The sequence below is a fragment of the Pimephales promelas genome, chromosome 10, assembly GCF_988280905.1.
Source record: "Pimephales promelas chromosome 10, fPimPro1.hap1.1, whole genome shotgun sequence".
In the NCBI taxonomy this organism is placed as follows: Eukaryota; Metazoa; Chordata; class Actinopteri; order Cypriniformes; family Leuciscidae; genus Pimephales; species Pimephales promelas.
The window spans coordinates 29624920-29642468 of record NC_142778.1 but is presented as its reverse complement, the minus strand read 5'-3'; positions in this window follow the sequence as shown (position 1 = coordinate 29642468).

The following is a 17549-nucleotide window of genomic DNA, read 5'->3' as shown; positions in this document are numbered from 1 at the left end:
GACGGCGCTCCACTATCCTGGTCTTCCTGTATCTTATTTACAATCTAGTCTGGCCTGTAATGAAAGCTTGGCCATGCACTATTCATGGTCCACTCTAAAAGACCCTTTACTGCACTCAGAGCACCTCAGAGAAAGAGTGAGAGAGGCAGATCAGCTCACCATCAGGGTATGATACCATTTGGCCTCGGGTATCAAATCGGCCACCACGCTCAGGTCACAGCCCGGCTCTGAATCTACACTTATATAAAGTATTCAGTATGAGGTAGTTTTAAGGCGCACTCTAAAGACAATAGGCACGGAGGAACATCCGCAGTTTCAATTACAGCAAGGCCATAATGTTGGCTACGTCTAAATGCTTCTTTCCTTTTACCTTTTCATAGCTTCTCTTGGGCTTTAATTACAGAGTTAGAAAGTGATTAAACAGCCACATCACCAACAAAGAAAGTGTCAGGTTTCAAAATATCTTTGTCTCGAGCGGGTGGTGTGTGAGGGTATGCACTTGTCAAAAGTAAAAGAAAAAAGAAAAACCCCACTTGGTATGGCCTTGTAATGGCACGGGCTGGGGAAAATGCAAGTTTAAAGCCCCATAGACCAGTGGGTTGAATTATATTCCAAAAAGGCAATATAGGGCCATCTCCCAGATGCCCTATTCTGATACAAATAACTGCATGTGTTTGTGTTTTACATCACAGGCAACAAGCACTGGGGTACAAAAACAAATTATAGCCCAGTCAAATGGCAACAGGGGTGAGCTCAGCCAGCGTCATAGAAAATACAGTACATCTGGCTCCACGTCAAGGTCTGACCTACTCAGGTATGCCACTCTCTGGAGGATCGAATGAATACAGAAAACTCACACACTATCACAGAAAACGGTTATGATAACATTAAAATATTATTAATATACAGTTATAATAATATTAAAGGGATAGTCATTCCAGACCACTATGCATTTCTGTCTTCTGCGGAAGACAAAAGAAGCACGATATGATGAATGTTGGCAATCCAACAGTTTCGGGTCCCATCGACTTCACTTTCCATACAATTAAAGTTAATGGAAACCAAAACTGTTTGGTTACCAACTTCCTTCAAAATGTCTTTTTTTTCATGTTCCACAGAAGAAAGTAAGTCATAGAGCTTTGGAATGACATGAGGGTTAAAACATTTTAAAAATTTGGGTGGACTATCCCTTTAAAATAACATGTAAAACAATAATATTGCAGGTTCACTGGAAGTTAAGCTCAAGTGACAGCGCTTGTACACTCTAAAAATGCTTGGTTGTTTCAACTCAATTTTGGGTCAAATATGGACAAACCCAGCCATTGGGTTAATTTTTTACATTACATTTTTAACCCAATGTTTGGGTTTGTCCATATTTGACCCAAAGTTGGGTTAAAAAAAGCACATTAATTTCAACTTGTCAATCAATTTTTTTTTTCTTCATAAAAGCAAAAATCTGGTTTACAATGCAAATGAATGGTGCCAAAATACTCCGTTTCTATACAACTACAACATGTGAACCATATTCTTGTACACTCTAAAAAATGCTGGGTTGTTTTAACCCAATTTTGTGTAAAATATGGACAAACCCAACCATTGGGTTAAAATATAATGTAAAAATGTAACCCAATGGCTGGGTTTGTCCATATTTGACCCAAATTTGGGTTTAAACAACACAGCATTTTTTAGAGTGTTTTTAAACAAACCCAACCCAATTTGGACAAACCCAAATGTTGGGTTAAAATGCAATTCAAAAAATTACAGTTGAAAGTGAAAGTTGAAGTTGGGTTCAAATTTGAAATTACATTTTTTAACCAATATTTGGGTTTGTCCATATTTTACCAAAATTTGTGTTCAAACAACCCAGCATTGTTTAGAGTGTATATATATATTGAACAATATATAATTTATTGTGAAAAACTGCTTATACTAACCTTTTCTGTGTTAAGTTATATCCCATTTTACAATTTGCTGCCCTGACAAAGTATGTAAAAAAATGTTTACATTACAGGTTTAACACACTCTAAAAACTGCAGGGTTAAAAAATAACCCAACCTTAACCACACCGTTGGCTCACTATTGGACAGAACACGCGCTGGGTTGGTTTGACCCAAGTGCTGGGTCATACCTTTTAACCCAACCAGTGGGTGAAATTAACCCTGTGGCTGGGTTAAATCTTACTCATGTGCTGGGTTACTTCCAGTCTCATTGCCTTATTAAAAATTAGTAACAAATATTTGTTAAATTATGAATGTAAAATAATGAATGTCTCTGTAATAAAACATGTTTTAAATCTTCCAAAAATGACCATGTATTTTTTATATAAAGAACAAAGGTTTGAATCAAATCAAATTTCTTTCTTTCTTTCTTTTTGTGTATTATGCCACAGATGTTGTCATTTAAGATGAACTATTAAATCCAAAATACAAATAATAAAATCACGTGAATTACTGCTTGGAAAGCAAGACATTGCAGCTTTAAATGAGACAGGGCTATTTCTCACTGCCATAAAGGGACAGTGCTGTGCTGTATGGATTTTCTGTAGAGTTCAATTGAGTGAGAAGTTGTTTGGCTTGCAGTATTGACTTTCCCTGAATGCAGGCTTGTCAGGTGCTTCTGCTCATCTCCAATTATGCTGTCATAAAAACACCACAGTGCAATAGTGAGCTATGGTTGCAGGTCTACAACATCAAGCAGCAAGCTGAAATCCCTCAAGGTTAATTTTTCATTAATAGATGTCTGGTCCGTCACGTCTTAAGATTGCTGTTATATTGTTCATAGTAAGGAGGGTTAATCAATAATTTTAATCGGAATAAAGCGCTTGAGATTGCAGAGATTCAGATGATAGGGCCAGACATGACATATAAAGTTATTAGGGTGTGGACATGGTTGATAATAGAGAAGAATGATCTGACCAAACTAAATCTGTGCATGTCAGGAAATGTGCTCATCCCTCAAACTCAAAATCAATATAACAATTGTTCTGATGCTTGGAAACAAGAGAGAGAATTTGATAAGCATTTCACTTACCTGTCAAGCTTCTCTTGGATACATTTTCAAATCTGCGAGTAAAAGATACACAGATATAAATAAAATAAAAATGTATACATTTAAATAAAATGATTCACAATAACCAACCACATCATTTAAGTGATTTTTTTGTCTTGCATAAAATAAACATATTGAACATTTTTAGAAGCAAAAAATCTCTAAGCATTGCTGTGGCAATTTTATTCGAGCAGATGCAAATGTATTTTGGATGTACATGCATGACTATAAATATACCATATAACGACTATAGATGTACGGTATAAGAAAAACATAGCAGTCATTGGAGGACTGCAATTTACAGCATTAAAAGGATGGTTCAAGCCAAAATAAAAACACCCTCAAGTTATTCCAAACCTGTATTTCTTTCTTCTGCTGAACACAAAATAAGATATTTTAAAGAATATAGGTAACCAAACAGTTGATGGGCCCAATTGACTTCCATTTTTTTATTTCCATACCATGGAAGTCAATGGGGTCCAAAAACTGTTCGGTTACCGAAATTCCTCAACATATCTTTTACAACTTAAAAGATGACAGAGGAGTAAAGCAGTATCCATTTACATTATTTTTTTCCCTGCATATTCAAAAAATCTTATAGCATTAAAAAAATCCACTAAACAAATGTCCACTTCCTTAATTTACTCCAGATGATGAATGGTCACAATAAGAACGGAAATGTAGTGTACTGTAATTTCAAGCCTTTTTACTAAGTCTACAGTTTAGATTTCCAATCAACGTTTTGGCCTTTTTGGAGATGGAAATACCAAATAGCAATACTATCCAGCTCTTACAGACCACATATCCAGACAGAACAACAGTCAAATGCAAGTGACACAGCTAAGTGAAAAATAAGAGAGTGTGACATATTACATGACCACAGACAGCCAATAACAAACCCAATACGCCACCGTGTTCCCGTTCCCACTGCCGTCCCCTCCCCTGCGTCAGATGTCTCAAATAACCTATATCAATAAATCTCTTCAAGGTGTGAGGTGGAAGCTATTTGCTTGCCCATCGATAGCTGATTTTACCAGAGGATAATCATTTTTTTTCTCCCAGTGGCCTGGCCTGATATTAAGTCGATATCTGCTGTCAGAGTTCATTTTGGCAACAGAGGCAGGAAAGATTGTGGGCTTGGGAGAGCAGTGACGAGCCTCATCTGATGTTTTACGTGATGCGTGGTTTCAACGACAACATAATAAAACTGTCTATCCGGCCTAACTGTATTAGTTAAAACAGTAAGAATATATAAACAGAGACCTATATGCGAAAACTTTGGGACGTTTCAGCCCGGCTTGTGTGCATGTGCGAGGCAATTCACATCGCCAATCAGTCAAGATAAAGATCTCCCCTCAGCAGCATGAAAGGGGAAGTGAAAAGCGCTAGAGAGAAAAATCAATAAGGAACCACTCATTGAGGAGGCCACATGTGTGTCACTGTCAATAGGAGTTAATAGGCCTGGGTTCATCTCACCAGACCGGCCCGGCTCAGGCTCACTGCGTCCCCCTCCATCACCTCATAGTGACAACTTAATACATACTGATAGACTGACTGCTTAATGCCACACCAGCCTTAGCATCTAATAAACAGGCTTGTTTAATAGGCCAGCATTAAGAGGGAATGAACAAAAGACGATGCATTTTAGATTAAGGTCACCATCCTGAAAGTGCAAAAGGTGTAAACAAGAGGGTAATTTGATATAGGCGCTTCTTCAATACGCATATTCTGTGATTAGATCGGTGTATCGCATACTAGCTTGATCAATTTTAATAAGACCTTATAGGTTGCAACTTATTTTAAGGTGGAGTTGCATTGTACTTACTCAAATACGTAATTAACATGTACATGTCGAATTATGGTTGGGTTAGGGTTAATTTCTTGTAATTATGCACAATCTACTGTTATTACTATGTAACGTGAAACTAATGTCAAGGGTTACCAAACCTTATAGCCAAGAGTAGAAACTAAACAACGCAACTAAATGCAAGCTGCCATTATGAAATCTAAATTGAATGACATTTGTCCAAACAGAAGATAAATGGTAAAAAATTAGCTTGTTAATTGGGGTCTGCAGGTCACATTGTTTGGTCCAGTTACACATTCTCCCCTTCATTAACACCCATTAAGACCTCATTTAAGGGGATCTCATTTTTTAATTGATTCTAGTTTAATTAATTTGTAATTAAAGAGGACCTCAGGAGAAGTTCTGCAAATTTTATGGCCCTTTGAAAAATGACATGTAGTCCCTGAGTTATAATATGAATGAAAAATTGTGCACGGATGGAAAATGCGAAATAGAAACAGAGATAAGCAGAAAAAAAACCCATCAAATACCTACACTGTAAAAAAATATTTTCATGATTTGTAAACACAACATTTTTTCTTTTGTCAAATCAACTTAGACAATTTATGTAGTTCAGATAACATAATATTTTGAGTTTCTGATGATTAACCCTCAGGTGCTTTTCGTTTCGGAGTCACACTTGTTATCTTACCGGTCAAACGGACATCTAAAAATTAAATTTCCTCCATCCCAGTAAAACCAATGCAATTTATTTTTGTTCTATAATATTTATTCTTTGTAATTTAGTATTTTGAGACAATTTGATTGAATTTATTAATATTTATGCAATATTTATGGTCTATTTTTGCCATGGAAAAATATATATATATATATTTTCTTTATATATATTATTTTTTTTTTTCAAAAAATTATTAATGCAGTATTTTAGTTTAATATAGAGTCTAGGCCTTCAGAAAAAAAAAATTTTTGAAGAAAATTTGAACCATCTGGTTACAGTATAGAGAAAAAGCGTAGAATCATGGTGTAACCATTAGATGGCATGTACAGCTCTCTATGGAGAAGCATGTGAATTCCCCAGATGTTTATGAACACATTTTTTTGGTGGATTTGAATATATAGTTGAAACAATCTCAAAAACGATTTTTTATTAAAAAAATGTAAAAAATAAATTTTTGTCAATTTCCCATTCATTTATGGGGGTCATTTTTGACCAAAGACCACAAGTGTGACTATTTTTTTTTAAGACCACTTAGCATGCCCAGATCATAACCTCAATTTTTTTGTGTGTTCACATACATAATGCGATAAAAGTCACCAAGTTTCGTAACATTCCGATTAAGCTGTGATTTTTAAAATTAAAATTTCAAAACAGAAAATTTTTCGGTAAGAAATGACCGAAGAGCACCTGAGGGTTAAATCAATCTCCGATTCAATTTATTGTATTAACTAAATTTTTCCATTTCAATGAACTTAAAATTTTAAGGCAACCAGGTAACTTATTTAGAAGTTAAGCCAACAATATTTTTTTTTACAGTGTATAATATACACTGTATATTCATAATTTAAAAAATCATAGTTAATTTCATAATTTAAAAATCATAATATACATTTAAAATTCATAATTTAAAAATCATAATATACCTACATATGTAACTTGCACAATCAATACTTTTACAGGATTTAATCTTGGTTGGTGCTAATATCGACATATTCTATTTGATTTTAACCATTTCAAGTTGTATAAATGAAACATAAATGAGCATTAGTGTACTTACAAATAAGGATTTATCTAGATGAATAAATGCTGTGGAAGATTGTTGTTCATTGGTAATGATACCAAATGCATTAACTAAATGTAAACAAATTGAATCAAGAATTACCTTGAGAGTCATCAAAGAGTCAAGGACTGTTTGCACAACACCGCAATTCCTAATGAAAAAACCAACAACAGAAAGACAATGTCATAATACGTTAATTATGATCACTTAGCCATATAAAAGCGCATTCCTTTCCCTGCAACATGAGTACAGAATGAAAAAAAAAGGTTTAAACTAAAAAGAAAATGTGAAAAACACAAACCAAACATCTGTTGCACTCTCCTTGCTTCAGGTCAGACACATAAAGAAGAAAGCAGATCTATACATTTTTAATGGAACATAGAAATGTATAAATAGAGAATGGTAAGTGTGAAGTCCTGGCTCCAATTGACATTTCAATAAGTAGAACACAGCGTTACCGATCCATTCCCAACTTTCCTGAAACAATTATTGAGATGGTACCTTCAGGCCATGTGTGCTCGGCCTCCCTGGAGCCCCAGTGGCTGAAACAGTAATTGACTAAATTGTAGAACACATCGGGGCCATTTACTGTACAAATGTGCTGAAAATGAATCGTTTAAAAAGAAATGAGGGTGACTCTCAAATTAGCAGGGAAAATGATTGAGATGTGGCTCAGGGAATTAGGAAACATGATTTAGAGGTCTGCTAGAGCCTGTGTGTGTGTGTGTGTGAGAGAGAGAGAGAGAGTTAGCTCGGGCCGTTTTACACACCACACGGGTCTGACTCGTATTTAAACACTGCAGCAGCACTCACACACACCTGACCTGTGCTTAAGCAATACACCATCATGATAATCATCTAGTGAACGCACTGTCAGCTAAGACTGGATTGATAGATTCAGAAAATTACCCCTCAAGCCTAATCAACTGTCAAAGTTGCATTTGACCCCAAATCACAATACAGATTTTTTTTTTCTGTCTAAAACAATAATGCATTTGACCTCAATCATAACTGCAAATCCCATGACACCTTGTCACTTCTTGCTAATACATAATTTGTGCATAATTTCAACTGGCTGGGGAGAGACCGCTGCCTAAAAAAGTTTACCGCCACCCGCGATATTTCACCTACACACTTAAAAAAAAAAAAAAAAAAAAATGCTTAAACCAGGCAACGACAACAAAGGGCAGAGTCACAGATCAAAGGACACAGCCCAAGATTGGTTTCAATGTCAACAGCTGCGAGGTGTTACAAAGTGATCTTAGCTACACATTACAGAGTGTACCCATTTCCTAAGAACAATTCCAATAAATTACACAGTGTGGTAAGGGCGCTGACAGATTTGATTGATTGTCCTGCAGCCAGTGTTGATTTTTGCTTCTTGTGTCTTTTTTTTTTCCCCAGCTCCCAGCGTTCTTTATTTCTTAATCATCCCTCACAGTTCTCTACCAATTAACTGTAGATTTGTGCTCCTTGGTGGCCTGTAGATCTATGTGTAATGATGTGTTTATGATGAGCACTCTGGCATTTTGAATTTGGACTGCTAGCCAGATGAAACTACTGTCTCATTATGGTTATCCCTAGGTAGTTCATGGTAAACATAAATGCACATTAATCTATACACACAACATAGCTACACAGATCTAAAAGAGACAGAATTGCCCAATCTAGCAGTGTTGAGGAAGTTACTTTGAAGTTGTAGCTTGTGAGGTACAAGCTAATCATAATTTGAAACAGTGTAGCCCTCAATCGGGTCATGGGGTCTATACGACCCCAATCGACTTTTACTTAACAAAAAAAAGGTTCCCTTCATCACAGTGGAATAAGATTTTGTGACTTTTCATACATTATCTATCTATACACACAAAAAACTGGGCTTGATTCGGTTGTTCTGAAGATATATATAAAAAAATGTTTACACTTCTGGTCTTCGGGGTCAATATGACCCCACATTGAAATGAATGGGAAATGTGAAAAAAATAAATAAATAAATATATTTTCTTCATGTGTCCAAAAAAAAAAAAAAAAAAAAAATCCGGCATAAATCTGAAATTTTTTACAAAGAAATGAAGGCCTAGTACTAAGAGCATAAATGCAATGTATCATAAAAAAAAAAAACATTTCATATGCTAATGCTAAAGCTAATGGTGTAGTTGAGGAATTGTGTGGTATATGGATACAAAAAGTACTTTATATCTCCAAAAACACAGCATTAATGAATAGATGAGAAGTAAACAAAAAAATTATATATAATTTGTATGATTAAAAATGTATATTTTTTGTACAATTACTCAATCGATTGTTGGGGTCGTATAGACCCCGAAGCCCAGAAGAGTAAACAGGAAATGAAGCTATAAATATAAAGCTAATGACATATGAGTTATTAAAGGGGCTTTATATACAATACAAGGATAAAATGTATACTTTCATACATTTAGAGATGTTTTTTCCTCAATAAGGGGGAGAGTAACAAACTTGAAGGTAAATGTATACTACAACAGAATCACAATCATGGCAGAACATGCAGGGATTATTATTTTTTTCCATCAGTTCATTTACATGAATCATCTAAAATGGTTCTCCACAAGGGGGCTATCATTAAATTATATATTTTTTTTAAATTAATTAAAACTTGATTAAAATATTTAACACCAAAAAAGAGAGATTTAAACTGAACTCATATTTGTCCTCCCCTCAATAACTGTTATTTTTATTGAAAATCAAAGAATCAGGATCTTAAATTACACAATCACAAAACGTAATTAATATATCAGCACTCCCAGTTTCTGTTAAATAAATAAGTTTGAAAACACAAACCAATTCACTAGATTTAATTGGAATTTCAGAAGGTTACTGTATATAACCGAGTTGAAAACATATAGTAGGAACTGATAGTATCACTTTGTAATCAGTTCATTTACATGAAGCATAAAAAACCTATACAGCAGAATTAATTGAACTTTCATTACAAAGAGAGAGAAAGAGGACCTGACTTAAATCAGATCTTAAAAGCAGCCATGTACTGCTATGAAATATCATTGCTACTTTTATTTGTTACTCCCCAACACTAGTATCTAGCGTGTCACTTCGGCGTTCAAAATGTTGACCAATTTAAGTCTATCAGTGATGGAGCCGCCCCTGGCTATTTACAGCAATGTTCACATAATCTTTCTTTAATGGAAAATTTGCTGCTTATCGATCTACGCTTTGCAATGCCTGCCAGCCACACTCCAATTATGACAGCTGTCAAAAGCATTCAAGGGCTCTCCATACACCTGATTTGAAGTCACAGCACAGTTTACTGATCTGTTTATTTTGAAGTGATACTACTACCGTTTTTGAGGCATTAATAGCTCCATAAATAATCTTTAACATTCATGGAAACATTCTAATGTTCAAAAGGTTCTTTATATCATTAAAAAGTTCTTCATACTACAGTATAGGAGGTGTTTACACGACTCCGTTTGCGTTTTCAACTAAAAATTTATGTTTTGGGGGCTGGGAAAATACAAAATTTTTGAAAACAGGTTTCAAAGTGCACGTTTTTGAAAATGATACTGTTATCGTCTCCATGTGAACTTAAAAAATGTGCATTTGTTATGCGCATTATTTGATTATCGCCAACTACTGGCCTGGAAGCGTCATACAGCTTTTTAAGTCGATTTCGCTGATCCACGTGATCGTTTTGACAATGTTGACGCCTGTTTATGAAAGACCCAAAGGAAAAACGTTTCCGTTTTAAGTATATTATTGTCTGGTAAACATATATCCTTTGAAAAAGATCACTGTTCCCCTCTGAAAGGTTCTTTGGGGAACCAAAAAAGATTCTTCAATCCTGTTCCTGTAGATCTACATGCAGATTCCAGATCCAACCCTGATCCAACACACCTGTCTGTAATTATCAAGTGCTTCTGAAGATCTTCATTCGCTGGTTCAGTTGTGTTTGATCAGGGTTGGAGCTGGACTTTGCAGGATTGTAGATCTCCAGGAGCAGGATTGGCATTGCTGCAAACAGCCTTTTGGAAACTTTAATTTTAAGAGTGTTTATTAGAACATATCGGCTTTATCAGAAATCCATCTAGAGTAAAATCTGTGAAGAAAAAAAGCAGTTTAAATGTGTTTCGGCGTTAACTCCAGGCCAGAGCTGTGGTTCGCTGGCCGTGGCTATTAGGTGCTGTGATTTGCTATTCCGATCGCGCTCTCTTTACAGCCCATTTCCTCTCCAAACAATAACATAAAAGACCATTTTTGTTCAATATCAGAGACTCCAACCGAATAATCACAAGGGTGAAACTGTAACTATTTTACAGGTACCTCTGGGATATCCCCACACAACAGGGGTGTCAAAATCAGCGCAGGGAAAAGTTTCTGCAGGGCAAAGCCTGTTTTGGCATTTGTTCCAACATCTGCCTATAATTACTTAATTATCCCAATCAGTTACCAGCTTTGACATTGACATTTCACCAAATGCTAAATCATAGCTGCCATGGTTTTATGGTTCTATGCTGCCATGGTTTTAAAACGGATCATGAAAAATGCATAGATAATAATGTACATGGATACTTAACTAATTGAGCCAATTAAGGTGGGAGAATTGGTTTGAAGGAGAGCAGGGGAGACAGTGCCCTAAAGGAACCCGCTCTGACATCTCTGATATACTGCCGTGACTTTCGCTAGTCAGTCATTCAAGCCCCGGGTCATATTTCGGCAGACAAAAGAACTTGCCCTGCGTCTAATGGCTTGGTTAAAATCAACATAAAAGCAAGTAGCATGTGTTTAAATACAACAGAGAACTTATTCAGGCCACACGCATGCACTAGGAGCTTTAGAGATATAAATGGTGTAAAAGCAGAGAGGCATTTTCACTAAAAAGTTGTCAGGTACCAATGGGGTATATTGTGACAAGTGGATGGATGGATTAGGATAGGTAGATAGAGAGAGAGAGAGAGAGAGAGAGACAGACAGACAGACAGACGGACAGACGGACAGACAGACAGACAGACAGACAGACAGACAGACGGACGGACGGATGGATAGATAGATAGGACGATGGATGGATGGATGGATGGATGGATGGATGGAGGATGGAGGATGGATGGATGGAGGATGGATGGAGGATGGATGGATGGATGGATGGATGGATGGATGGATGGATGGATGGATGGATGGATGGATGGATGGATGGATGGATGGATGGATGGATGGATGGATGGATGGATGGATGGATGGATGGATGGATGGATGGATGGATGGATGGATGGATGGATGGATGGATGGATGGATGGATGGATGGATGGATGGATGGATGGATGGATGGATGGATGGATGGATGGATGGATGGATGGATGGATGGATGGATGGATGGATGGATGGATGGATGGATGGATGGATGGATGGATGGATGGATGGATGGATGGATGGATGGATGGATGGATGGATGGATGGATGGATGGATGGATGGATGGATGGATGGATGGATGGATGGATGGATGGATGGATGGATGGATAGATAGATAGATAGATAGATAGATAGATAGATAGATAGATAGATAGATAGATAGATAGATAGATAGATAGATAGATAGAACAATATAACGATAGATATATCGATGGATGGATGGATGGACAGAATGACAGACAAATGGACAAATAGATCAATATAGCAAGAGACAGACAGACAGATAGATAGATATAATAAGAGCAGACAGACAGACACATAGAACGACAGACAGAAAGATAGATAGAACAAGAGACAGACAGAAAGATAGATAGAACAAGAGACAGACAGATAGATAGATATAATAAGAGCAGACAGACAGACACAGAACGACAGACAGAAAGATAGATAGAACAAGAGACAGATAAACAGATAAACAAATGGATAGTTACTTAAACTACCATTGGATCTAAAATGAAGAAAACATCACCAACTTACTGGTCATAGAAATACAAAGAAAAGCACAAGCAATATTCACGCTGAATATGCAAGAACATGGATCCGCAAAGGGCCTTGATGCAGAAACACAAAGTCATTGGAGACCCGAGAAGAGATGAACGATTTGGTTGGGTTGAAAAACAACACCCTCTGAAAATCCAAATCTGTGAAATCACCAGACCCCCCCACCCACCCAAAGAAAGACATATTGGAGCCCTACGGTTGTGATTTCCTTCTTGCTATAGATGCATAAATAAACAGAAATAAATACACAGAGGACACAGGCTGTGAGTGGCTGGCCAAGTGGGGCAGCTGTTATTAAAAGGGCTATTTATCACTGTCACCCTGCTCAGGTTTCATCCCTATCTGCCCGCCAGCGTTGTCACTAGGCCGCACAGGAACAATGAGGCTCATCCAAGCAGACCTAGCCCCACTGTTTGAACCCACACAACGCACAACCATATACATAAACTCGCTTTCGTACATGCCAAATTTAGGCTTCAACTCAAAATGCAGGCTTGCATGAAGGGACACATGGCTAGTGCAATAATATGAAATGAACATATGCAATCAATATCTGCCATAACACACCAAAACCATTTCAGACCCTTCCCTTCCTCACACAATTGCACCTTTTATTTTACGCTCTGGTGACTTATCGATTATGGCAACAATTACCCACTAATCTCTGCAGGTAGTGATAAGTGAATTCCCCCTTTGTTGGACAATAACTAAACAAGGATGTTGTATAAATTCCCACCTCGTTGCCTCGGGGTTCAGGTCTGCACCCTTCCAATCACATCATTAAATTTACATATCGGTAATAAATTAGCAGCCGTGAGACTCCACCCCTCAATTACTTTATCCCTGAAGAGGGACCATGATAGAGGTACACTTGGCTTTTCTGGTTAAGCTTTGGTCAATGTCCATTATAGACACTAGTGAGGCACACCATTGATTTAAAGAGATACTTCACCCAAAATCCTGTCATTTATTACTCACCCTCATGTTGTTCATTCAACGAATGAAACGAACGAATTGACTCAGATAAAGATTCGTTCATTTTGATGAACGAGTTCGAACAGGAGAGTCACGAACGTGCATCGCGGTACAGAGCAAGACAAGCATTTGAGCTTATAAAACTTAAACTTTTTTTTTTTTTTTAAATAAGCACTTGATAAGACCCTTATTCATGGTCTGGAATCGTTTAAAGCCCTTTGAACAGTTTGCAGTTTGTACTGAAAGTGTCTTTTTGACCTTGAACCGTTTGGTTCTCACTGAAGTTTCCAGAAAAATCCTGGAATGTTTTCATCTAAAACCTTAATTTCTTTTCGACTGAAAAAAGAAAGACATGGAGATCTTGGATGACATGGGGGTGAGTAAATTATCAGCAAAAATTTTTTTAAAGTGAACCACTCCTTTAATATGGGTTTGGTTCACAGGGATAAAAAAGTACCCCATGTGTAAAATGTAATACTGGATCTGCTCTGTCTATGGGCCTAATTTTCTGCCAGAGGTCCTGGACATATTGTTCAGATACATGGCAAAATGGATTTGATGAAAGGTTTGATTTTTGCTTTTTTTTTTTTAAATAAAATATCAAAAGGATTAACAATGCAGATTTATTTTTCTACAGCCATCTTTGATCATATTTACCAATTAAGGGGGCAAATAGTTCTGACCAGCACTGTATAAACATTCATCAACTCACACATCAGATGTGGCAAACGGAAGCTCAAGCATGTCTGCTTGATGTGCGAGAACCAATGGGGTTCATTCTACTGAAAGAGGTTTGTTCTTGCGCATAAAGCAGGTTCAGTTGAGCTTTTGTTTATGTTTGCTGATCAATGTTTATATGTGAATAAAAGCCAAAATTCAATGTTTATTATATAAAGTGTTCGTGTCTCTTCAATTTTTTTTTTACAAAACCGCTCAATTTGTATGGATAAGTTTTCCGATCTCTTTATGTCTTTTTTTGAAGCGTCAAAGTGTCAGTTGCCAATGGAGGGACATAAAGCTGACAAATTTCATAAAAAAAATAAATAAAAAATACGGTGAGTAATTAATGACAGAATTTTCATTTTTGGGTGAACTAACCCTTTAAACCTACAGGGGGGTTGTAACTTTCACATTTTTTAGAGGGATGTGAAGCCACATGCATCATATCCATTGAAACTGAGGGCACACATGCTGCATATACACTAAAGGGCATTTGCACCCTAATTTAAATCTATAACACTCGTTTTCAGGTCTTTAATATTGGGGTTATCAATGAATGGCTCCATTTGGTGGATCTATAAAAAATAATGCCATCACATGCCTGAGATTTCAAAAGGAAACAATGCTAACCAATAAAGGAAACAAAACCTAATTTTTTCTTTTAAATTTGATCAGAAATAGCCCAAAAACAAAGATGAAAATCTCATTTTTAGATCACAAAATAATTATTCAAGCATAAATAAAATAATAATCACTATTATAATCTAAAAATACAACAATAATTAACAATCACTAATTGAACAAATAAACAAACAAACAAGCAATATTGTATAATATCTAATTGGTTGAATTGAAAAAAAAAAAAAATGTAAGCAATCTCCTCTGTCCAAGCTCTTTTGTCCTGTATAGTCACAGTCTGTGTCAACTTCATTCATGAAGCTGCTGGGCTGTGCAAAGCTTAATCAAGTGCTTGCTTAACCAACTCAATCCTCCTTAATTCCTATTAATTTAGCATAATAGCAATCCTCTCATCTGGAATTAGCGACAGCCCAGCAGAAACCCTTCGGTCTCTGCGGAGCAGCAAACAGTCCAGCCAGCACATTCATATGCAATTGGATATGTATGTACATACAAGTGTGTAGATGAAAATGGTTAAAATTCATAACCCTTGCATAAGACCCCCATCAAGTCTGCTTTACACCTGTATTACATTTTCCTCTTCAATCAGCAGCTTTTGGGTCGAACGTACGACTCGCACTTCCCATGAGAAGCAGAAAGCCATTACAGAGAGCCAGGGCTCATTTGCAGAAAGATTGGAGATCTAACATCACATCTGAGAAAAGAAAAAAAAAAGAAAAAGAGAACGAGAACGAGTATCAAAGTGGATAACAGGAATGATTTATTTCACTTTCTTTCCTCTTTTTGCTGCTTGCTCTCTGAAAAAGTGTATTTAAAGCGGATGGCTATTTCACTGAATTTCACGATTCATGCTGTAACTATGAGAATGCATGCATATGGATGTATAGAAGGCAGACACACACACACACATACACATTTCTAAGAGGAATACAACTGAACCTTGACCTTTGGTAGATGCCGTTGACCTCCAGGGGAGAGATCGTGCCCTTGGAACAGCAGAACTTTGGCGAAACACACTCGAGAGGTGGATCAATGTAGCCTAGATTAAAAAAAAACAAAACAATACAAGAAAGTGAAAGCAAGACTGGACCACAGAAACAAGCTTTACAAGTCGTAGCACCTCAGGTTCCTTCGCCTAGCGTAGACTCCTCCAGTAAAACTACAATAGTATGCAGAATCAAAAAACAAAGCATTAGTTCAGAATATTGTAATAATGCTTTTCTGAAGAACAGATATGATGTAGCCTGTGGCAACAAGGGCATCGCTGCACACTGGCAGGGGGTAAAAGACAAACTTGGGGCGGGGGGAGGGGGCCGTCTGGTTTTTAATGACCCAAAACTTTAAATACTGCATAATATATAATAAAATGGAGAGTTCATTTAACTCACACAATAATTCATGGAGACACCATTAGTATCCATTATTCTTAGTGTCAACACTGTAAACAGTAAATATGAGCGAGGCATCTTCCAAGCTCCAAGGGAGAAGCAAAAGCGAAGTTGTAATCAGCTGGAAGGAGAACCAAAAACAATGCATTAAGCTAAATGTTCGAAAATATCAAAACAGAAAACACGAATTCAGACGGGATACATTTACATCAGTCGGATGATGATCCATTAACATAAAGCTCGTTTTTATCACGCATTCCTAAATAACATCATCCGCACTTCGAATGAACAACTTTTTAATGAACTTCTGCATTAATTAATGTTGCATTTATTTAAACACGAACTAAAGAGCGCTTCAGAGGCGGCCTTGAGGAATTGTTCCGCGCCTGAATCGTGAATCACTTGCCCGAATCCAGACTCGAAAGGGTCAGTGCCTCGCATGACTGACAGCAATGGAAACACCTTCAGCCTGTAGCCGAAGCAATACTGATGGGCACAAAAAAAAGAACAAGAAGAAAGGAAAATAAAAAAGAAATATACAGCCACTTGTCATCCCTTCCAATCTGCTTAGTAATGAGAAGGCTTTCCCCTCTGGGTAAAAAGATCTGCTTTAATAGATTTTTAATGGCTTTTTCCCCTCTCTATAAGAACCACTCTCAGCACCCAATAGCATGTGAAAAAAGCATCAAGTAATTCCAGTCTCAGTGGTGTGAGGTCAGCAATTATAATACACAGAAATCACTAAGGCTTTAACAATTGCACTAAATCCATTTTCATTTTTCAGTCTGATAATGCTATGCTAACATGATGAAATCTCCATTAAAATATACTTACTAACTATCAAAGGCTATATAGTGGGGAGCAGGAATGGTTGTAGCACAGGGTCAGTTGTAACAACAACACTTGGAAAGTACGGGGATGAAATATCCATCATAAATGACAACCTTTATCCTGAGCTCAGTCCAATATAAAATATAACGGATTTATATGACAAAAAACTATTTTGAGATGCAACATTTCACTTCTTGATTCGAATTTGATCAGGTTAATGCATATTAAATGACAAAATATTGTCATCTGAATCCGAATCCGGTTTCATTTGATATAGGCCTATAACATTTTACTCAAAACCATGTCCTACTGTAACTGCGCACATTCACACGCACACACACACACTTTTAATATAGTATATAATATAAATATAGTATAATTTATAAGCGGTTTTCTTTATGGAG